Source organism: Elaeis guineensis, chromosome 8 (assembly GCF_000442705.2).
Source record: "Elaeis guineensis isolate ETL-2024a chromosome 8, EG11, whole genome shotgun sequence".
Lineage (NCBI taxonomy): Eukaryota > Viridiplantae > Streptophyta > Magnoliopsida > Arecales > Arecaceae > Elaeis > Elaeis guineensis.
The window spans coordinates 28,746,821-28,771,487 of record NC_026000.2 but is presented as its reverse complement, the minus strand read 5'-3'; the positions used below and the strand labels follow the sequence as shown (position 1 = coordinate 28,771,487).

The 24,667-nt window shown below is 37.5% G+C and overlaps 1 non-coding gene across 1 annotated transcript; it reads right to left on the bottom strand.

Annotated features, from left to right (window-relative positions):
• Positions 1 to 18,228: 18,228 nt before the first annotated feature.
• On the bottom strand, positions 18,229 to 18,335 carry LOC140851399 (small nucleolar RNA R71). Its single transcript, XR_012134151.1, has one exon. It is a non-coding gene; the product is annotated as a small nucleolar RNA R71 (small nucleolar RNA).
• Between the last annotated feature and the right edge of the window lie 6,332 nt (positions 18,336 to 24,667).

Genomic DNA, 24,667 nt, shown 5'->3' with positions numbered 1-24,667 from the left:
GAGGCAACAGTCCCTTCACCAAGGAACTCTTTTCCAAAAAGATTGCCTTAAGGCTGACAAACATCTTTTGCTCATCAGCTAGGTAGAAATAATACCCTTTGGTCTCTTTTGGGTATCCTATAAATAACACTTGTCAGACTTAGATCAAGCTTATCCGTAATTAAATGTTTAACATAAATCGGACACCCCCAAACCCTAAGGTGCGAGAGTGCTGGCTTACATCCTATCCATATCTCATATGGCATTTTGGTTACAGACTTACTCAGAACCCTATTTAGAAGGTAACAAGTCGATTCGAGCGCATATCCCCAGAGGAAGATCGGCAGACCAGCAAACCCCATCATGGATCGAACTATGTCCAACAAGGTCTGATTCCTCCTTTCAGACATGCTATTATGCTGTGGTGTTCCAGGAGGAGTCCACTGAGAGAGAATCCCATTTTTCTCAAGATATGTCAGAAATTCATTGGAAAGGTATTTACCTCCTCGATCAGATTGAAGAGTTTTAATACACTTCTCAGTTTGTTTTCTACCTCATTTCGGAATAGTTTGAATATTTCAAATGACTCCGACTTGTGCTTCATTAAGTAGACATACTCATACCTTAATAGATCATCTGTGAAGGTTATGAAGTAGAAAAATCCACCTCTTGCACTTGAGCTCATGGGTCCACATACATCAGAATGTACCAGACCCAAGAGTTCACTGGCTCGCTCACCTTTTTCAGTAAAAGGTGATTTGGTCATCTTCTCAAGAAGACAGGACTCACAAGTTGAAAGTGATTCACAATCACTAACTTCAAAAATTCGTTCTTGAGCCAACCTGTTTATCCTATTCTTATTGATATGACCTAGCCTATAGTGCCAAAGATAGACTTCTGACATATTATCTATTCTAGGGCGTTTACCGGAGGTTTGAACCATATTAACAAGCTGTGATAGTAAGTAAATTTCATTATTTAGTTGTCCAACAAACATTGTAACACCATTCAAAATGATATTGCAAATGTTTCTTTTTATTAAAAATTTATAACTGTACATGGCCAAAAGGCCTACAGAAATAATATTTAATAAAAAACTTGGACAATAGTGACATTCACTCAAAATTACATTACGAGAGTTGATTACAAGGTTCATGATTCTTAAAGCTAGAACTGAAATTTTGCTTCCATCTCTAACGTTCAGGAACCTCTCGCCTTCATCAAATCTCCTACTGATCTGCAGACCCTGTATTGAATTACAGATATGATAAGGGCTTCCGGTATCCAATACCCAGACAGTAGTATCATAAATGAAAAAATTACAAGGTGTTATCATATAATTACCTTGCTTCTTCTTCGACCTGTTCGGGTCCAGGGAGGCAATGTATAGAGGACAGTTTCTCTTCCAGTGCCCCTACTTCTTGCAAAAGAAGCACTCCGCCTGGCTCTGGTCTAGCTTGCACTTCTTGGTCTGACCCTATGCAGACGTCCCAGCATACGGCAACACCTTCTTATTATTCTTCTTCTTGTTCTTCTTCCCTTTCTTAAAGGGTCGACGACCAGAAGAAGACCCTCCCACAACATTCACCAACTCCTTATGGAGCTGGTGATCCTTCTCAAAGTTCTGCAGTAACCCCAACAAGCGTGGTAGTTCACTACAGGCTTTGTCATCCGAAAATGAGTAAGGAAGGGGAGGAAGGACTTGGGCAAAGAATTAAGGATCGCATCCTTACCGAGCTGCTCGTGCAAGAGAAAGCCCAGTTTACTTAGGCGCTCAATCATTTCGATCATGTACAGTACATGATCGATGATTGAGGCCCTATCCCTCATCCGAGAATTGAAAATGGCACAACTAGTTTTGTGCCTTTCAACATAATCAGGCGTGCCAAAAGAGTCATTCAACATTTGAAGCATCTCCTGCGGTTGGGTGTTCTTGAACCTGCGGCTGAACTCATCATTCATTGCCACCAGCATTATGTACTGTACGGTGGTGCAGTCGTTAAGCCACTTCTGGTAAGTGTCTCGGACCGTCCCTCTAGCGTTTGTGGCTGGCTCCTCAGGTGTCAGATCCGTTACAACATAAAGGATCCATTCATGCTCAAGGACGATTTTCAATTTTCGATACTAGCTATCGAAATTAGGTCCCATGAGCTTGTCATTATCTAATAATGACTGGAGCGACAGGGTAGTGGCCGTAGCTGCATAAAGGAAAACCAGACCTTTATTAGTATATAAATTATTAATACTAAAGACTTGAACTTTAGTCTAAAGTTTCTCCCAGTATTTTTACGAACTGGTAGCCTCAACCTCCAATTCGAGGAATTACTTTAATTCCTTAGTGGGTACTAGAATCCACACAGACCACACACGAGCCCAACTTTGGTTGGTCAACCCATGTGCATCTATGGGTAGGTTCATAACCAGTTGTTTCTCTAAACAACTTCTAGTAATTAATTTTGCCCCAGAACCTAATCAGTAGGCTTTGGCCTCCACTGAAAAGATCTAGTTAGGTCCAACCATTAACATGATTTGATTTGGTGAATCGGACCAATAAATGATCAGGCCCGACTTTGGCCGGCCAACCTGACCACCATTAGAAAGACTCAATCAAATTATCATATTATGAATGATAATTCCATTAGTCAATAAGCACCAGGCCTTTGGGCCTCCAGTGATTATTAAACTAATGGACTCATTATCACTCACTTAATGGGAGGCTATGACTTAGTTATCACTATAACTTAATCATTTTTAGGGACCTAATAATTTTTGAAAATTTTATTAAAGGATAGAAGAGAAGAAATTGACCAGCCAATTTCAATCCTCCCACTGACTTCACCAAGTCAGATTAAAAAAGATTTAATTGAAGCCGGCATTAGGAGCACCTAAATCAATCACACTGATTTACCTAATGACATGGGTGAGCCCTAATCATCAAGTGATCTAATCAAAATCTAACTCACCAGGTTGGCCAAGTAAGTAAGATCAGTGGTGGGGATATGCCATTAACTCGTCAAAGATCGAATCAATGCGAGTAGCTCCCACTTAAAAACCACTGGTCAGACTGCCGAACTTACCTTAGACACCAACCAATTTATTAGTTTTAATTTGATCAACTTAATAAATAGGGTTCCACCGCGTAGCCATGAATTAAGTCCATCTTGGTCTAGTTAAAGACATGGACCCATTCAACTACAACTATTGGAGTTGAATCTAGAGTGTCCTTGACCTAATCTAATTCAACTTTTGATTAGATTTAATCAATTACTCTAATTTAGTCTATTTTTTTAAGCTAACCTTAGGTCTAACCCAATTATGGACCTAATCCATCTAACCCATTGACCCACAAGTTTATGCAATTGTCTTAGGTCTTAATTCACAATTCTAGACCAACTGACAATACTTAATTCTTTTAATTAAGTATTAGGGCTGATGGGTCAGGGTTTGGCATTTTAAAAATAATTTTTAAATTTAAAAAGATTTTATTTTCTGTTCACCAAATGTGTTGACTCATTGCACAAATGGATCAGCACATTTCATAAACAGCAATCCTATTGCTAATTACATAACAGAAAATAACTCAATCAAAATAAATCATGAATATTTCTTTAGATCTAATCTAACAAATTCATGATAAATTTTATAATTGAATCTTTACAATTAAGTCCTTTCGCTGCTTCGTCTGCATGGGATATAATCGCATCGGTACCCCTACCGCTATAGGAGAATCCCATCGAATTGGATGAGAGAGCCTTTAAACCCTACTTTTCTCCAATGATCGGACGACCATGGCAACTAACCCAATTAGACTACTTGCTACTTGGATCAAGTATATCTAAATATACTAATTTTAAAATTTAAATTTCAAATTTTAAATTTCAAATTTTAAATTTTGAATTTAAAATTTCAAACAAATTTTAAATTTTAAATTTTAAATTTTTGAATTTTAAATTTTGAATTTTAAATTTTAAATTTCAAATTTGAAATTTCAAACAAATTTCAAATTTTAAATTTTTAAATTTTAAATTTTAAATTTTTAAATTTTGAATTTCATATTTTAAATTCAAAATTTAAATTTTGAATTTTAAATTCAAATTTTAAATTTAAACTTTTAGATTACTACTTAATCTACGTATGCAAATGTATATCATATTTTAGAATCCTGATACCAATTGTAGTGAAATTCAGTGCAGGGGTAAAACGATAATTTTAAAACTTTTTCAAAATTATAATTTTATAGTGAAAATTATTAATTAATCTAATTAATTAACATGTATTAACCTACACAAGATCTAAATATGATATATATACATGTATTTAAATTTAAAATTTTGAATTATCTACAGTAAATATTTTACTGTTATGTGTTCAGAACACATTACCTTCGTGCGGGGAGTCGATCGCCGCAATCTGATCACCGTCAGAAGGGTCTGATCATCACAATGTAGCCACACAGTGTGTCTAGCCTCTGTGGATCATCCACATGAAGCTCTCGATCTGATCGGCTCCTCACGAATGCTAGTTCGTTGCAGAACCCTTTCGACGGCTGATGCTGATCGAACTCCTTCGATCTTGATCTGTCGATTCTTTGGATACTTTAGATTGTCAGCAGATGTATTGAGAGGTTGATGAAGCTCTTCCTGAGATCTGGTGGGCTCACAACACTCATAGCTCACTTTCTCACTTTCCGAACCCTAGGCAGTAACCCTAGGGTACACACAGAAGAAAAAACTTGCGCCTAGTCTCTCTGCTTTTCTTTTCTCTTCTTTTTTTTTCTTTTCTCACGCACAAAAACTTTCTCACACCACACTTTTTCTCTGGGATCAGATGTGTGCACGCCCTATCTTCTCTTCTTTTTAAAACGATGCAAGACCGCATCTTTTCAGCGTTTTCACCGCATGAGAGGATAAAGATAAGTGGTTGCTCACTTGAATTTAAATCGAATTTAAATTCAAATGCCAACCCACCAATTTATCCACTCTTGGCATGAGAAAGGAAGCGCGTGGGCTTCTTTGTGCGTGGATAGTTTACATGAGAAACCTTTTCTCATGTGGAGGAAGTGGCACACAAAAGAAAGGGACGGCGCAAGGATTTGTTAACCATTCAAATTCAAACATCCTTTGAATTTGAATGGCCAACCAATTTATCCTTATCATTATCCATTTAAAATGGTGCACAAAGAAGAGGCGTGGGAAGGCTTCTGCGTGGGAGAAAATTCATGAGAACTCATTTTTCGTGAATTCAAATAGGCGCAGGTGAAGTAAGGTGGCGCAGGGAGATAAGTCAAGGTGGTTTGAAATTTTAAAGCAATCTAATTGAACCAACCATATTAAAATAGGTTAGACACAATTAGACTAAATTAAACAAATACAATTAGGCTTAATTAGACTTAATAAAATCCTAATCAAATCAAAATTGACTAAGCCCAACCCCTGATCAAATCAGGGACCAAACCACCGCGACGATTAGGTCAACTCTTAACCTAATCGGGTCAAACCCAACTGAATCTAATTCAATTGGACTTGATCCAAAAATAATTACTCAATCAAATTAAGTTAATTAGTGATCAAATTACTAATTAAACCTCTCATACATACTGAGTCCAAATCCAATGGGCAATCGGGCATCAAAGTCCATCAATATGAAACCTTGATCGAAGAGTCCCAAACCAGTGGGACTCTTGACCCCGGTACCCAAAATGTGTGGAACTCATGATCAGAGAATCCTGATTCTCAATCACAGAGTCCTAGACATGTAGGACTTAGAGTCTCAAAGTATTAGGACTCTTGGTCGAAGAGTTCCAGTCCAGTGGGACTCTTCACCAGCCATCAGTCAGATAAGACCTCCAATGTGTGTGACCCCGCAGGCTTGAACCTAAGTCGGTAGCACAGGAATCAATTTCTGTACTAATCGAAGTGTGTTGGGTGGATGTCTGGCCAGGACACCACCTCCCAAGATCTTTTCAGCATCACGCGATGCAGCAGGAAGAAAGAAAAACAAAAAAAAGAAAAATAATCAAAATACGTGGATCAGCCACAAAAGGGCTCGCCTCCACGGAGCATGCAAACTTCACTATGAAAAAAAAAATTACAAGAGGAGACCTCACCCTCAACCCTTGTACACCCAATTCTCTCTTACTAGAAGTTTCCCTCACAAAAGCTCTCTCTCTCTTGGAAGACCCCCTGAACCCCTGAAGTGCCTGGCGACCGCTGTCCAGGAGCCTTCTGCTCCTTTCCCTAAGCGCTTCTGCCTCTCTCTCTTCAATCGGGTTCATACGGGCTTCGTACGTTGCAAGAATCTGAACCACCACCTCTCTGTTACCGATCAGGCCCTTTTAAAGGGTTAAAAACTTGATTAGAGAAGGATTAGGAGTCCTAAACAAAGCCAGATAACCCCTGGACCGTCGGATCAAGACCGACAGCCACCCACACCCTCAGATCATGCTTCGATCCATGGAATAGTACCATGAACGCGAGAAATGCATGAAAATACCTACGCGTCCACAGGCCCAGCCGTGAACCGCTCGTCCATGGTGGACGGAGAACAGGGCCAGGCAGGCCGCCTGGGCTGGCTCGCCCCCCGCGTGCGCGCCTGGGCCGCGCGCCCGCCTGGGCCGCCCGCCCGCATGGGTCGCGCATCCCGCGCGGGCCTGGGTCGCGCGCCGACGCCTGCGGCCGTGCCGCTGCCGATCGCCGATGGTCCTCCACCACCTCGAATCTCGTACCGACTTCAAAAGCTCGTATCTCCTCCATCCGAGCTCCGTTTCAGATGATCTTGATCTCGTTGGACTCTATTTTTCACCGCGAATCTCACTGTGAGCTCAATGTGGGCTGAATCTTGAGGTATCAAATCTTAAAATCTCCACCTCGACTCGATATTCGGCTCCTCTAAACTCTGAGAGCTTCTGGATCTCCTCGCCCCCATGCCCTGGGGCAATCGCCTGCTGATCATGGATGGACAAACATAAGAGTCGAGCCAGGCTGCTCGATCCCATCTCCATCGTATGCTGTGCTCCTCCTGACCTGAGACCTGCTCGGGGCATCATCCTGTGGTAATAGGAATCTCACTTGCGACATCACCTCTCATCCTCTCGAGTCTCCTATCTCATGCCCGATCCGCCTCCTGGAGCTCCACCTCGCTCTGGGCTCCACCTGGCTCCCGAAGCTCCACCTCGCACTGGGCTCCCTACCAGGTAATAATGTCCTCTGCTCCCTTCTTCTCCTCCAGCACAATCCTATCACCGCGTAGCACCCTCAGGATTTCTCCACCAGCTACCGTCCTGTAGCCTCTCAAATCTAGTTTGCTAAGTGAGATAAGATTCCGTCTGAAATCGAGTATGTAGCAGACCTCCCCCAATCTCTTCACTACACCGTCATGTGTCCTCCAGCTGACCGTCCCAATGCCTCTGATCGCACAGCTCGATCCATCTGGCAGATATACAGTGCCCTCACTGTTCTCCAGGGAGTCAAATTGCTCCTCTCTGCAATATACATGATAGGGGCATGCAAAATCTAATATCCACTGCTGGAAGAAATAGATACCTCATCAGATATCTCCAGGACATCTCCATCTAAATCACTGCCGGCCGTCACTACAGCTGCCACCATCCGATTTTTAAGTTGAGGGCAATCTCTGGCTAGATGCCCCAACTCCTCACATCGGTAACACCTGATTTTGCTCAAGTCCCTCCTGGACTTGGACCGCCCTCATTGCGATCTCCTGTCGCTCCGTCTACCACCTCCTGCTCTTCCAAAAGCCACCAAAGCTGAGCTACCACCACCTGAGCTCGAAGCAGGGTTCTCCCTCCTGAGAACCTCATTCTGGAGTATCACCACGGTGACTCATCCATCTTGATAGTACTCTTTCCCACTAGAAGAGCAGTCACCAAGGACTCGTACGAAGGGGGAAGCGACGTCAGCAAAACCAGCACCCTAGTCTTCTCCTCAACGTTCTCGCCAATGCTGAGGAGGTCGGTGAGGATCTTCTGGAAGTGGCTTAGATGCTCCTGCATGCTCTGTCCCTCAGTCATTCGCAGTTGGTAGAACTGCCTCCAGAGAAAAGAGTGTTGGTGAGAAACTTCACCATGTACAACTCCTCGAGCTTCGACCACAGTACGTCGGAGAAGTCTCGCTCAGTACATGAATCACCACCTCATCCGTCAGGTACATGCGGATGGTACTCACCGCTGCATCTATAGCCATTTCCAATCCCGCACCTCCATGATGGTTGCTTCTCATCGCACAAGAGAGCATCGATCAACCCCTGTTGGTTGAGCACGTCCTTCATCCTTGCCTGCCATAAGGAGAAATTGCTCTTACCATCGAACTTGTTGATCTCTATCTTGATTGTTCCTGTCTTCTTCATCTTCAGTCTTGCTCACCACGCTGTAATCTGCGTCTTGTACCGTCTTGCTCTGATACCACTTGTTGGGTGGATGTCTAGCCAGGACACCACCTCTCAAGATCTTTTCAGTACCACGCGATGCAGCAGGAAGAAAGAAGAAATAAAACAAAAGAAAAACAATCAAAATACGTAGATCAGCCACAAAAGGGCTCGCTTCCATGGGGCATGCAAACTTCACTATGAAAAAGAAATTTTACAAGAGGAGACCTCACCCTCAATCCTTGTACACCCAATTCTCTCTCACTAGAAGTTTCCTCACAAAAGCTCTCTCTCTCTTGGAAGACCCCCTGAACCCCTAAAGTGCATGGTGACACTGTCCAGGAGCCTCCTGCTCCTTCTCTCTAAGCGCTTCCATCTCTCTCTCTTCAATCGAGCTCATACGGGCTTCGTACGGTGCAAGAATCCGAACCACCACCTCTCTGTTACCGATCAGGCCCTTTTAAAGGGTTAAAAACTTGATTAGAGAAGGATTAGGAGTCCTAAACAAAGCCAGATAACCCCTGGACCGTCGGATCAAGACCGGGAGCCATCCATGCCCTCAGATCGTGCTCGATCCACGAATAATGCGTGGACCGCAAGAAACGCATGGGAAACCCACGCGGTCCACAGGCCCAGCCGTGGACCGCCCGATCCACGGTGGATCGGAGAGCAGGGCCAGGCAGGCCGCCTAGCTGGCCCGCTCCCGCGCATGGGCCCGCGCGCGCCTGGGCCGCACGCCCGCTGGGCGCGCGCCCGCTGGGCCGCGCGCCCGCCTGGGCCGCCCCCGCGTGGGTCGCGCATCCCGGCAGGCCGGTCGCGCATCCCGCGGCCACTCCTGCAGCCGTGCTGCTGCCGCCTATCGTCGGTGGTCCTCCGCTGCCTCGAATCTCGTACTGACTTCAAAAGCTCGTATCTCCTCCATCTGAGCTCCGTTTCAGATGATCTTGATCTCATTGGACTCCATTTTTATTGCGAACCTTGCTGTAGGTTCAATGTGAGATGAATCTTGAAGCATCAAATCCTAACAAAGTGATCATCTAGCAATGTACCCGACTTCGGATAGGTCGAATAGTCACAATCGCAACATTCAAACCTACGAATATGGTTACTGTATAATTCATCCCTTTTGACCCCTGTGTTTAGGATGACTCAGGGTTAAACTGTCAACCCTGATTAGATTATCCGAATCGTGCTCAACTCAAACATCCTGTGACTCCTCACTAGGATTATCCTGATCAAGTTTTGCTAAATTGAAACATGATGTACACAGCTCCTGAACTGGAGTGGTCAATTCCATCTTGACACACGTATCGACAAGTCAAGTACTTGACTACACCCAGCAGCCTTCGTCACTGAATTAGAAATTCAGGTAGTCCAGTGCCTAAGTGCAGTGAATTCTTGCAAGTCATCGTGGCGGTCTCAGGTCGGAGGGACAGTTATACCTTATCCCATCGGAGCAAATCTTGACAGCAAAAAATGCTCTGGAGTCGTCACGTTCAGTGTACATGTACCCTTACATCTCACTGTATGCATACCAGTGTCTCCACACTCCTTGGTTAAGAGACAACCAACCCATATGGCACACAACGACCTATGCTTGATAAACATTGTTGTCCTTGATAACAACGTATCATTTAGTCTGAACAGGTTTAAGGATTAAACGAAAATCTCCTTTGTCGAGTCTAAATAGTTCTAAGGACTTCACCACAAACAAGAGTTCATTAGAAGATGAAATAATTTATGATGAAAAAATATCAAAATAATTTTTATTTATTTATAATTCATATACTAATACAAGAAAGAGCACAACCGTCAACAGCTGACAATTGGCTTTGGGAACTATTCCCAATAATTAAAATATGTCATACGACCTTGCTCTGATATCATTTGAAGGATAACTACGGTAGTTCTATGATGCAATTTTAAATTTTTTTAGCAAAAGTAAGATAGATTAAACTATTTAATTTAAATTATATGCATAAGATCATATCTAAACTATCAATTAGGAATCTATGAATGAATTAATATACAATTAAAATCTAAAATTTAAAAAATTTGCATCGATACATTGATGCCTTTGATCAGACCTAACCATTAGATCTGATCTGATCTGATCTAATGAGTTCAGAACCCATTATAATATGCAGATCAATGAACACCATTGCTGCTCATGTAGATCTGAGATCTTGCTCAATGCTGTGTAGCTACACAGGATGTCTGACCTCTATAGATCGTCATATGAAGCCCTTGTCTCGACATCTTCTTCGAGAGTACTAGCTCACATAGAAGAATTCTGACAGCTGATCTGATCTCCTTCTTCGATCAACTCAGACCCTTTCGATATCGAAGATGGATTAATGGAGGATGCAGATGGTGGAAGAAAGTTAGAGAAACACCTTTCTTTGATTTAAATTTCTCTCTCCCAAAAATCCTAGCTCTAGATCTAATTTCTCATCCAAGAGGAAATGGACCTCCTCTAATCACACAAGCCAAGATGAAAGGCAACCCACCCCAAGAACCTCACGCCCCTTCTTTAGAGTTCAGCCCCTATTTCAGCACTCTCACACACAGTCAAAACCAAGAGTGTTCGGCACACAAAAGATAGTATTTTTATGGTTGCCGAACAAGAGGAGATGGGATAGGATGTGGACTCATTTGAGTTCAAATTCAAAACTATTTTGAATTCAAATTCAACCAGACTTAATCCTCATCCATTTCCATCCAAAGAAGGGCTGAACAAGAGAAGATTTGCATGGAAAACATTGGGAACACTTCTCTTTTGTCGACCAAACATACTCCTTCAAAAGGTGGCCAGTGGGAAGATTAGATAAGGATAAGATATAAGTTCAAACTCAAAACTCAAATCTTTTGAATTCAAACTCAACCATTATAATCCTTATCCAATGTGGGGTGACAACAAGGCTTAGGCATGGACATTTCTCATGCACAAATAGATTTTGCGATGAGAAAACATGGCGTGAAGAAAATTAGGTGGTGCTAGGGAGTAGTCCAACTAATTTGGACTCTAAATTTTAGTTATTTGGTTCCAACCAAATTTCATTTAGTCAGACTCAAACCAACAGATTGAATGTAATCTAATTAGGCTCCTAATAGCCTCAATTAATCCTAATTGAATCAAAAAATTAACTAAGCCATAGTCCTAATCAAATTAGGATTAATTCTTCCTCAAAGTTAGGTCATCTCATAACCTAATCAAATTTGACCTAATTGAATCTAATTCAATTAGACTTGATTTAAATTTTAATGTTCAATCAAATTAATCTAATTAACAATCTAATTACTGACTAATCTTCTTGAATTTCACTAACACTTAGTAATTATTTAATTGCAACTATTGCACAAGGTTAATCATCAATTATATTGATGATTTTATCCTTTAATGATTCTCAATCATCAATCAGCCATATGATCGAAGAGAAACTTCTAATGTATGTTATCCCATAGGTTCAAACCTAAGTCGATAGCATAGAATAAATTTTTATACCAATAAAGTGACCATCGAGCAATGATACCTGACATCTGGATAGGCCAAATATACAAAGCAACATCCTGCATATGGTTACTTCATAATTCATCCTTTTGACTCTTATGCTTTGGATGACTTTAGAGTTAAGTTGTCAACTCATAATTAGTGCATCCAATTATGTCTCAACCTAATAAATTTTGTGACTCCTCACAAAGATTGCCCGGCCAAGGTCTTACTAAACTGAAACACATTGAAGCATTATCTCCAACACCTTGGTGTAGTCAATCCCATCTTGACTCACACACCAACTTTATAAGTACTTAATCATATCCAAAAATTTTTTCACTGAATTAAAAATTTAGATAGTCCGACACCAAAGCAGGTAGTTGCTTGCAAGTCACCGTGGTAATCTCAGATCGAAGGGATACTTATATTCATATCCCTTCGAAGGTACTCTTGACAGTAGAGTACTTCAGAGTTAGTCATATTCAGTAAAATATACTTTATATTTATCTGCATGCCATACCAATGTCTTGACACTCTTTGGTTAAAAGGATAATCAATCTATATGGCATACAATGACCTACATTTGATACAGTCCTAGTAATGATGTATCATTTGATCATGAATAGGTTTAAGAACTACATGATAAATCCTTCTTTATCAGTTAAAAATAGTTCTAAGGATATTCATCATAATACAAGAGTTCAAACATGGAAGATGCACAAAAAATTATAATGAACAAAGCAAATAACTTTATTATTGAATAATTCATATCCAATTATAATAAAAACTCAATCATCTACAAGTTAGATGATTGGTTTTAAGACATATTTCCCAAAATCTCTCTCTCCTCCTCCAGATTCAGTCTAAGAGTTGGACAAAATGAAAAGAAAAAGGATTTGATCTCTCATCTTTCTCCTTCTCTAGATCTCCTTCTATTTTTCTTGAGAAGAAAAAAGAAAAAAAAAAGCAAATTAGATCTGATTTCTTCCTCCTACTATAAATCTCTTTGGTTTGTTTGAGAAGAGAATCAAAAGGAAGAAAAGATTCGACAATCTAAGGAGCGATCTCTGTAAAAAAGCTAGCACTCCGATGAGATCGGGATCTCCTGATCAGATCAGTCTCGAGTAGATGTCTGTAGAGGTCGGACACTTGTACGGCTTCAACAGACCTTGAAGAATCCATGGATCATCGGATCATGATTTTAATGGATCGTAAAGATATCCATGAATCATCAAATCATAATGAAGATCTATTTGTGCAAAGATAAAAATTAATTTTTATTTCTGTATAGATCTTAATCTTGTACATATGATGATGTTTGATTTTATGTTGAGATATGATCTTTATGTATGCTTGATTAGATTATATCTAATTAATGATTAATTTTAATATTATTCTAATATAAGGTTATCCTGGCATAACATTGAAATGTTATATTTATGGTTGTCCTAGAATGATGTTGAAAATAGTTTTTAAATTTTTCTTTCATTATGTAATTAGTTTTTGAAATTTTTGCATGCATAATGAAAAATCATGTGGTGGATTTTCTAACAGCATCATGTCCGACTGCATCTCCCCTGAGATCTGCTGCCTTGATCGCATCTCCACCCTTGTCCTCATCGACTAGAAGCAAATCTCCAGCCCTATACCCCCTTGCATCACCTCTCTTCCCCTTCTCTACATCCTCGATCTCATTGGCAACTGCCTCTTCGATCAAATCGGTCCCCTTCTGACTGACATCAGCTACCTCTTCCATCGGACAACCAGATCTCTGCCTCCCTCCCCTCTCTCTTTTCTCTGATGCACCTCATCTTAGCATGAAGGAGGGGGTCGACACAGCAGCGATCATCAAAAAAGGACTTGCAGATGTGGAGGGCCCCATGATTGTGGAGGAGCTGGGTTTGATGTGAGCAGCAAGCAGAGCTTGATGCAAGCAGCAAGCAAAGCTCAACGAAGGGAAGGTGAGGCATTGGGTTGGCCCAATTGGGCTCAAACCAAGCTCGGGCCGTATTTTCTCAAAAAAATCGAGCCTAAGCCCGACCTAAAGCCCAAAAACTTATTTCGGACCGAGCTCAGGCAGGGGTATGGCCCGATCCAGCCAACCCATTCCATCCCTAAATGTGATACAATCTTTCAGCTTCAACCGTTTAGTTAAAGATTTAGTTCAATGGCACATATATCAAATAGGTCATTGACTGAATTCAATACATATGAATTAAAGACCTTATTTTTATGTTCAAATGCATAGTTTCAGCTTTAATATTTCAGCTTTACATGTACAAAAGACTATAGCAATGATGCTTTGCAACTTGTCATCTTAAGGGAGGAGACTTTAGATTTATGTAGGATAAGCTCTAAAACTGATTTTGTAATGTTTCAAAGCTTTGAAACTACACTCAAGTACAAGTTTTCAAAGCTATGAGACTGTGCAATCAAACTAAATAAAACTCATCACTGCATCCCTAATCATTACTGTAGCAAGTTTAGCCTTCATATAAGGATTTCAAGGGTCTCAAGCATTACAATGTATCATGGCTTTCACATGATACAATAAGGCTATATAATTCCATTATATAAAATCACTTAATGTGGATGTACTAGGACTGAATATCAAGGGGTTCTTATTTTACTTTGCTATACTATATTCTTATTTCATCATGATTCATAGCTTGTAGTGCATTTAATATGTTTCAAAGCCCATTCTTTGATAGTGCATTAAAACATAGTACTTTGTTAATAGTAGGGCATTTAATATGTTTCATAACTCATTGTTTCATAGCTTATTATTTTATAGTTATCATGACTTCTTTTTCAATATAGGTATCACATATGAAACAAGTTATTTATAATATTGATTGAGGATAACTTAATATACAATGAACTTATACCATAGATTCAAATATTAAGCATTATATTCAACATCATTGCTATACAATATTCATTATAAAGGTTATTTACACTAGCCTAATGTATTAGCAGTCACTCAAAACATGATCACTCAGAATATATTCACATTATACAGTTGTTACAAAAGTCAATTTCAAAATTATTATATAATCACAAAAATAATAATCACTCAAAACATAATCACCAATGTTAGTAGAATCTATAAAAGTATGATTGCAATAATATAAAGCTTCTCTCTTGGAATATGCGTTGCAAGCTCTCTCATCAATATGACACATTCAGCCTTTCACCTTGTTGCTTCCTCTTTGATGTCTACTACATCTCTTTTTAAAATGTCTATCTCTTTTAACAAACCAATTGTCTCTCCTTCTGTCATATGCTCTTTCAAACTTGAACTTTCTCTTGAATACCTTCCAATCATTATAGGTAATCTTCTCACCTTTGCTTTCAAGTCTCTAGTTTCATCTCTTTTTTTAAGAAAAGCTGCTTTTGCTTGACCCCTAATTTCAGGATCAATCCATTTGAGATAGCTGCAATATAAATCATTTTACAACCAACAAATATGCATAAATATTATCATAATTATTTTTTTATCTGCAAAATGAGATAGAAAAACTTATCTTTATTAGAGTTATTCAGCTATAATGACAAAAAAAGGCTATAGTAGCACAGATGTGATAAGTGGTATATTTTTATATTTATTGAAGGTATTTTTGATAATTTATGGTGCTAACATCTTCTTAAAAACCCTAATTTTATGAATTTATTGAATTTTTCTAAAAAATAAGTGATTTTGAAAAAATATAAAATTAGATATATTTATAAAAAAATAGATGTTAATTTAATTGAGAATTTAAGCACCAAAATGAAGAAAAATTTTTGAAAATTTAATGTATATATTTTTTTAATTTTTTAGGTAAAAATCGGAGTGAAAACAGAGCTAAAATATCCTAAAAAATAAAAAATATTACTTCGGTGCACGGTGGACCGGTCGGTCGTCCACAGAGCCAGGGCACAGTCCACAGGAATAGTTACGCGGTCCACAGGCGGCTCACAACGAGAGAAAGATCCTGGATGCATCCAATGGCTGAGATTTAATCCAACCCGATATGACGGTTCAGACTCATTGCCGACTTTGAATAGGACTCTTTTGCATATCCGACGGTCTAGAAGCAATCCATCACGCGATCCAATGGTTGTTATCGTTCCCGATTGTGTTAAGGACTCTTTTGCATGATCCGACGGTCAGAACTTCATCAGAACCCAGATCGGATGGCTGACATTTGATCCGACCCTGATAAGGATTATAACTCTGATTTTTGACCTGATCTGGGCGGTCCAAGCTTGATCCGACGGTCAGAAAAATTCTTAGAAGATTAATATGTTTTCTAAGGTTTTAAGACTCTTTTGTGATCAAAAAAATATGAAAAAATTACCTATAAATAGGAGGTCTGGGAATTAGCTTTTGGAGGAAAAAATCAGAGAAAAGTAAGAAAAAAATAAAAAAAAATTCAAAGAGCTTTAGGGATCAAATATTAGGAGATTATGGAGCTAGAGAGCTTGATGCGTGGCTAAATCCCTTCAATCCAGGAATATGATGAAGCCTGTAAATGAATTTTTATTTTCTTCTTTTTATATTTAATTTTTATGCAATAAAATTATACTTTTATTTATATCTTTTTATTTTTTTTGAGGTATTGATCCAGCCTACACGACCTATACCCTCTATTGACATGCCGTGATCCCTGGATACGGTACGTGCTTTGAAGAGATAGATCGTGGTATGTTAGATTGAATCTTAGATCTTGTAATTGAATTTAGATAGTTTATACTCCAACAGGACGAGTTGTGATCTACTGATACAGTTCGTATCCCTTAGAAATAAACTATACTAATACCATAATTACAAGAATTAAATATTATAATATAGAAAAAAAGAAGAAAATAAATCTCTTTGCATGGTGGATTCAAAATTTCTGGATTATTTCTTTGAATTATTTTCTTTCATAATTTAATTTACACTTTTAATTTTTTTTGCTATTCTATTTCTTGTTAATCCTTCTACAATCAATTATCTTTTTATTTCTTCTTAAAAGAAAAAGATAATCGCCCTAGATCCCCATGGAAACGATCCCTACTCACCCTATCTATATAGTTTGAGTTGGTTTTTATTCTTGACTGCCTACAACAGCGATCAAATTTTGGCACCATTGTCGGGGATCTAGGCATGATTATTTAAAAAAAAAATTACATTGACACCATATAATCTACTCAAGAAATTAGATACTTTATCATAAAACCTAAAAAATAAAATAAATCAATTTGCTCTTAACTAACTATCAAATTTGGTCATCTTTTCTTCTTGCATTACATAAATCCATAAAAATCTTAAGGTACAAACCTAAACAAGATAAGGTGGGGATTTCATCACCCTTTCTTGGCCCACAAACCACCATCCTGCATATTGCATTGACCTAAACCTTAATTTAAAATTAATTAGATGTTGGCCCCTAAGGACTTTCGAGCTCAATAGGACAAGGGATCCTAAGAGTAAGATCGGGTTAGGGTTAGTCAATTTGACTGGTATCTAGGAAAGTGGTTCAAGGACTACATCCTGAAAGAAAGTGGTTATTTAATTGGTTCCGTTCGCTTACCTGACCAACTCAGTTGGTGTCTAAGGAAAGCAACGGGGGGACCCCACTGACCTTATACTTACCTAGCCAGTTGAGTGGCTAGTCTTTTACCTGGAATGCTCAAAGGCAACCTTAACAAGTTAGGAGCTGTCTAAATCTAGGGTTACTCTTAGCTAGGATTGATTGAGTAACGTGACTACTAACTTACAAATATTAACCCTAATTAAAATGCTCCTCTATCGTCTCTAGATTTAGGACTTCTTAGGCCCCCATCTTTAGAATTCTTTTCTCTTTTTTTTAAAAAAAATAAAAAAATAATAATAATAATAATAATAATAATAATAATAATAATAAAATTAAAAATAACTGAAAATTTCAAATTTCTTTGTGGACAAGGTTATCTGGTCGATTAGTGAGAATAGATCCAAACTTTACATCGAGTCCAGTAGACCTTAAGCCCACCATGGGTGAATCCGAACATGAACCTAGGATCTTGAAAGACCTTTGCCATCCAGTTAGGACAGCCCAACCCTCATGTATTCGACTGCCACAAACTGATGCCAATTTTGAAATTAAATCTCATATCATAAACATACTTTCCAAATTCACCGGAATCGAGGATGCATATATGTTTATGAGAGAATTTGAGGAAATATGTGCCACGATGTGGCTTCAACAACTCACTGAGGATGCTGTAAAACTTAGGTTGATCAATTTTGCCTCAAGGATAGTGTCAAAAAATGATTATACAGTCTTCCTAATCAATCCATTGCATCATGGGAGGGTTTTGTTAGAGTGTTCCTAAAAAATTTTTTTTCACACCATAAGACTGCCAAATTTAGGAATGAAATTAATCAATTTTATCAATTACCAGGTGAGTCTTTTTGGAAGTGCTTTGATCGTTTTAAGAATCTTTTGAGTCAATGCCCACATCATAGAATAGAAATTGGAGGGTGTGCCAAATTATTTATGAAGACTAGATCCAAACTCAAGAACCATGTTAGAATCAATGTGTCAGGGTCAATTCATGAATAAAGAACCCATAGAAGTCTGGCAATTTCTAGAGGACCTAGCAGAAAAGAGCCTACAATGAGAGATTACTAGAGAATCCGACAGACACACACCTTCCAGAGGGGGTGTATATCAAGTTCAACCTTTCCTAGCTGAAGAGGCTAAATTCGCATCTTTGATCGTAGGATAGAGGCTCTAGAACTCAAAAACATACCCAAGTAAACCAAGTTGCAACAACAACTTGCAATGGGTGTAATGCCATAGACCACACGATGGAAGGATGTCCTTTCTTAATGGGTCCAGTCGAGAATGAAGTAGCACAGGTGAACACAGCCTACCAAAGACCCACAAATGACCCCTACGCACCAACATACAATCCAGGATGGAGGAACCATCCCAATTTTTCTTGGTCACAAGGGCTAAACTCAATTAGACCTGCTTTCACTCAATCAACCCCAGACCCACTCAATCATCAAATACCCCATCAGGTTTCAGCTATGATCAAAAGCTTAACTCACTAGAAAAGAGTCTGAAAATCCTAGCAAAATCATCTGCTAGCACCAACACTACACTAAACAACTTCATGCAGACCCAGGCTAGCTTCTAACTTTCAACACCCAGGCTATTACCCATTTAGAGATGCAATTAGGTCAATTAGCCACGGCTGTAAGTGAAAGAGAAAAAGCAAGAAAAAAATAGAGAAAAATTTCAAAGAGCTTTAGGGATCAAATATTAGGAGATTATGGAGCTAGAGTGATCAAATTTTGGCACCGTTGCCGGGGATGACCCTAGAGCTCAGAATGGTCTAGAACTTAAAGACCAGTTCAATCAGTTGAGAACATTCAGGTCTGAGGAACTGGAGGAGATATTCGAAGTTGATAATAATGAGGTATCCACACCTAGTGACCATTACACTCAACTAAACCCAAAATAATTGTTGAACCCCTCATGACACTGGTTGAATCTCTGCTTAAAAAGGAAGAGGCAATAATAGGAAATCCAGAAATACTTCCTCAGCACATCGAGTATATAGATCTAGATCTCTTAAAATCCTGACTAGTACTTAAGTTATACCTAGATCTAATTATAAAGGAAGAATTGTTAGTTATCAGGAGAATGAGTCATATAATGGTCCCAAATAGAAAATACCTTGAGAAAGAGCCTGAATTATGTAGAGAATTACAGACTCATATTAAGATTCGGACAGGAATAGGATAGGCACTCTTTTAGCGTCTGCTGAAGACGTTAAACTTAGCGCTTTCTGGGAGGCAACCCAGTTTTCAGTTTTTGCTTTTATTTTCTTTTGCATTATGTTCAGGTTAATCAAGGCTTGCTTTGTATGGATTTGAAGGCAATATTGGCTAAGATAGGGAAGCACCAATTTTGAAAAAAGCTTCTGGATCTGGTGACATCCCTCCTTTTTCTTACTCTTTTTATGCACTTTTATTTTTCTACTCCATTGAGAACAATGTCGATTAAGTTGGGAAAAAAATATTTTTAAAATATTTAAATATATATATATATATATATTCAAAAGTCCTCAAGTAAGTTAGTATTTAGCATTTAAGCATCAGATTACATTTAAGAATTGAGTTAAACCAAGCATATTTTAAAAGAAAATTGATGTACAGACTAGAGAGTTGTGAGATATCGAGGGATCAAGTATTAAGAAAACTCAATAAAGAGTTAAGTTTAGAACTTAAATAATTTTTTTTAATATTTTTAAATTTTTTTACTAGTATCAAAGAAGAGTTTACTTCTTATGGACTTGTGTAAGGTAACTATACATTTATTCATATATTAAAAAAAAAATTTCAAGTACTTCATGCTGAGTAACCGACCTCTTTGCCTAAGCAAGCATTGAGTTTCGCGTCAAAAGGTATGAAAGGCAAAGAAGCTTTATTGTAAAGTTAGTTTTAACTCGTACTGTTTAATTCAAGCAAGTAAGTTCAAGGGTATTTTATACCTAGTGCCCTAAAGCCATCTGGTTTGGGAGTCATTGATGAAAACTCGCTACGTGGGTCAAACAGAAAGCTTAAAGGGTTAAGACACTCAATAGCAGTACAATGTTAAAAAAAAAAAATCAATCAATAAATGAAGGACAGAAGTAACAATATACTTGTCCATATGAAGTTTAATAATTTGAGATAAAGTAGCGATAATTTAGAAAAGTTCAGAAAAGTTTAGTGTTCTTAGTTTAACTCTTATATTGACTAGTATTAATACCCCAATGACATACCTCATTTACACTCTACTGAACATCAGTGGCCTTTTTAAAATTATTTGATAAAATTTGAGATTTAAGTTAAATGGTACTTAAATCTAAATTCTTTCTTTACTCGAGGAGAGCAAAGTTCAAGTTAGGGAGTATGATAAGTGTATATTTTTATATTTATTGAAGATATTTTTGGTATTTATGGTGCTAACATCTTCTTAAAAATCCTAATTTCATGAATTTATTAATTTTTTTAAAAAAATAAGTGATTTTAAAAAAATATAAAATAGATATATTTATAAAAAAATAGATGTTAATTTAATTGAGCAATTTAAGCACCAAAATGAAGAGAAATTTTTAAAAATTTAATGTATATTTTTTTTAATTTTTCAGATAAAATCGAAGCAAAATAGAGCTAAAATACTAAAAAAATAAAAAATATTACCTCTGGTGCACGGTGGACGGTCGGTCGGTCCACAGAGCCAGGGCCGTCCACAGGAATAGTTATGCAGTCCATAGGTGCGGCTCACAGTGAGAGAAAGATCTGGGTGCGATCCAATAGCTGAGATTTAATCCAACTCAGATCCGATGGTTCAGACTCATTGCCGACTTTGAATAGGACTCTTTTGCGCGATCCGACGGCTCAGAAGCAATCCATCATGCGATCCAAGGCTGTTATCGCTCCCGACTATGTTAAGGATTCTTTTGCACGATCCGACAGCCAGAACTTCATCAGAACCAAATCGGACGGCTGACATTTGATCTGACCCTGATAAGGATTATAACTCTGATTTTTGAGCTGATCTAGGCAGTCCAAGCTTGATCCGACGGCCAAAAAATTCTTAGAAGATTAATAATTTTCTAAGGTTTTAGGACTCCTTTTGTGATCAAAAAATATGAAAAAATTATCTATAAATAGGAATCCGGGAATAAGTTTTGGAGAGAAAAAATTAGAAAAAAAGAAGAAAAAATAGAAAAAAAATTCAAAGAGCTTTAGGGATCAAATATTAGGAGATTATGGAGCTAGAGAGCATGATGCGTGACTAAATCCCTTCAATCTAAAATATGATGAAGCCTGTAAATGGGTTTTTATTTTCTTCTTTTCATATTTAATTTTTATACAATAAAATTATACTTTTATTTCATATTTTTTATTTTTTTTGAGTATTAATCTAGCCTACACGACCTATACCCTCTATTGACGTGCCGTGATCCCTGGATACGGTACGTACTTTGAAGAGATAGATCGTGGTATGTTAGATTGAATCTTAGATCTTGTAATTGAATTTAGATAGTTTATATCCAACAGGACGAGTTTGATCTACTGATACAGTTTGTATCCCTTAGAGATAAACTATACTAATACCATAATTACAAGAATTAAAATATTATAATATAGAAAAAAAGAAAAAATAAATCTCTTTGCATGGTGGATTCAAAATTTTGGATTATTTCTCTGAATTATTTTTTTTCATAATTTAATTTATATTTTTGATTTTTTTTCTATTCTATTTCTTGTTAATCCTTCTACAATCAATTCTCTTTTTATTTCTTCTTAAAAGAAAAAGATAATCGCCCTAGATCCCCGTGGAAATGATCCTACTCATCCTATCTATATAGTTTGAGTTGGTTTTTATTCTTGACCACTACAACAGCGATCAAGATGCCCTCATAGCAGCATAACAAACAAACAACATGGATAAACGGAGACACACTTGCATACAAAGATATAAACTAGGAAGATAAAAAGATGAGTTGATGAGACCTCCAACTAATTTGTATATAATAAAATGCATAAGATAAACAACCTAATAGTTTGGATGAACCCTTTATCAAATCCATAACAACATAATTGATCATCAGATAATTAGAAATATCTACCCAAGAAACTAGTTATGCTTACTTGATAATTTGGATAACCTCTAAAGTTTTGTTTAGGTTTGTCATAAATCTACGAAGTCCGCATTCTAGGCATAAGATCTCACTTGCACCAATCTACGTCTCATAGCTCTTGATGGGCTCCATGTTAGAGAGTGAGAACTCATTTAAAGACCTTCCAACTCTCCTACTTACTATGTTTTCAAATTTTTCTCTCTTTTTATCGCTCTTACTTATTGCCTTGACACCACTACCAATATCCAATCACCAGATGAGAGGAGGAATAGAGTTAGAATAAAACTCAAGATGGAAGACAGGAGAAAAGGGGGAATGAAACCTACAATCTTTTTTTCATATCAATTTAGGAGGCAACATAAACGATCACATGACATCAAATGACAATTCCATCACAACAAGTCAATAAAAATTACAGCTAGAATCTAAATTGAACCAATTCAAAAATTCAATGACTTAATTATGCTAAATAAAAGTTCAGGACAAGATTGAAAACTCCTAAAAAAGTTCAAAATTTTTTGCATAATTTAGCCTTAAATAGATAATTCGATCTATCATGCATAATCTATTTATTAAATAGGTCAAGTCAGATTAAATAGGTCAAATAAGTTAAGTGAATTTTTAATGAGTTAAATAAATTTAAACGGATTAAATAGGTTGATGGAATAGATTAAATATGATAAAAATATGTTATGCAAATCTTAAATGGATCAAATTGATCATTTGCTCCAACTCAATTTGAACATTAAATAGGTTAAATAGATTAATCTGATCAAATGTCTGAAACTAGAATTCTATCCGCATGTTAAATAGGATAAATTGATCAATCTATTTATGGTCAAAATCTGTTTAGCTTAAATCTTAAGCAAGCTTACAGGAGAGAAAAAGGACACAAGTTTGTTATGAGAGTGGTTGGGACTGGGGATTAGGCTTTGGGTCTTTAACTTTGGTTGGGAGAGAAGAATAGGAGAGAAAAGAAAAGAATGGGAGAGCAAGTTACTACTTTCCTTGGTTGGAAGTTTTTTTACAAAGAAAATGGAAAGAAAAGGAGAGAAATGGAGGAAATATAAATCTTCTCAAATCCACAATCTTTTTCTCCTCCAAATCAAGTGAAATCGAAGAGAAAGAAATTGAGAATTAGTAAATCCTTTATAATTTTATCTTATCTTTTTAATGATAAAGAATAAAATTAATATTATATTTTAATCCTAAGGTTTATTTCAAGCATCCCACCTAAGCCTCCCATCTAATTGAGACTCCTGTGGATCGAAAAAATAAATGAAAACAAAAAGAAAGATGAAAAAAATTAAAAAATAAGATCTTTTCTTGATTTCTTTCTTGAGCTTGTTGGGTTCCTTTCAAGGGTATAATAGTAAAAGGAGATTGTAATATTTTCTTTCTTTTTCTTTCTTCTTTGCTTCCAATCAAGAAGAGAAGAAATTTTTTTTTTTCTTTCTTTAAACTCCCAATCAAAAGAAAAGAGATATACTTAAGGTGATGTTTGGTATCATTATGGTTTTTGATTTTTTTTTTTTCTAAAAAAATAATAAATGTGTTTGATGGGAGTAGCATTTTCTAATTAATGTAACATTAAAAAAAAATATGCTAGCTGTTTTCCTAAATGCTAAAAAGTAGTTTTAGGTTTTTAGATTTTTTTTTTTTGTGCTTAAGTGCATTCTTTTTTCTTCCTCTCAAATACCTCTCTTTTCTCCTCCCTCCCACACACACACTCTCTCTCACTCATGCTCTTCTCGGAAACATAAATTAGAGTGGAATAGGATCAGGAGGAACACAAATACATTCTCTCTCTCTCTCTCTCTCTCTCTCATTCTTTTTTTTGCTTGAGTTGTGGTGGCTATTCATCTTTCTTTCCTCTGCCACTCTTCTCATCATCTCTATTACTTTGCATCTATCTTATTACTACCAAAAATTATTGCTGGTGCCAATCACCGATAGTCCATAGTTACTAACAGTATTGCCGTGCTAATCACCGATAGGCCATTCTCATGAAACTTCTATTTCTTTTATTCTTACATCATTATGGTTGTGGGTAGGATTAGTGACAAGCACCCACGTTATCTTCATCCACAAAAGAAAGGGGAAATAGGAAACTTGTAATGCACAAACATGTTAAAAAAGCAATAAAGGACCCCT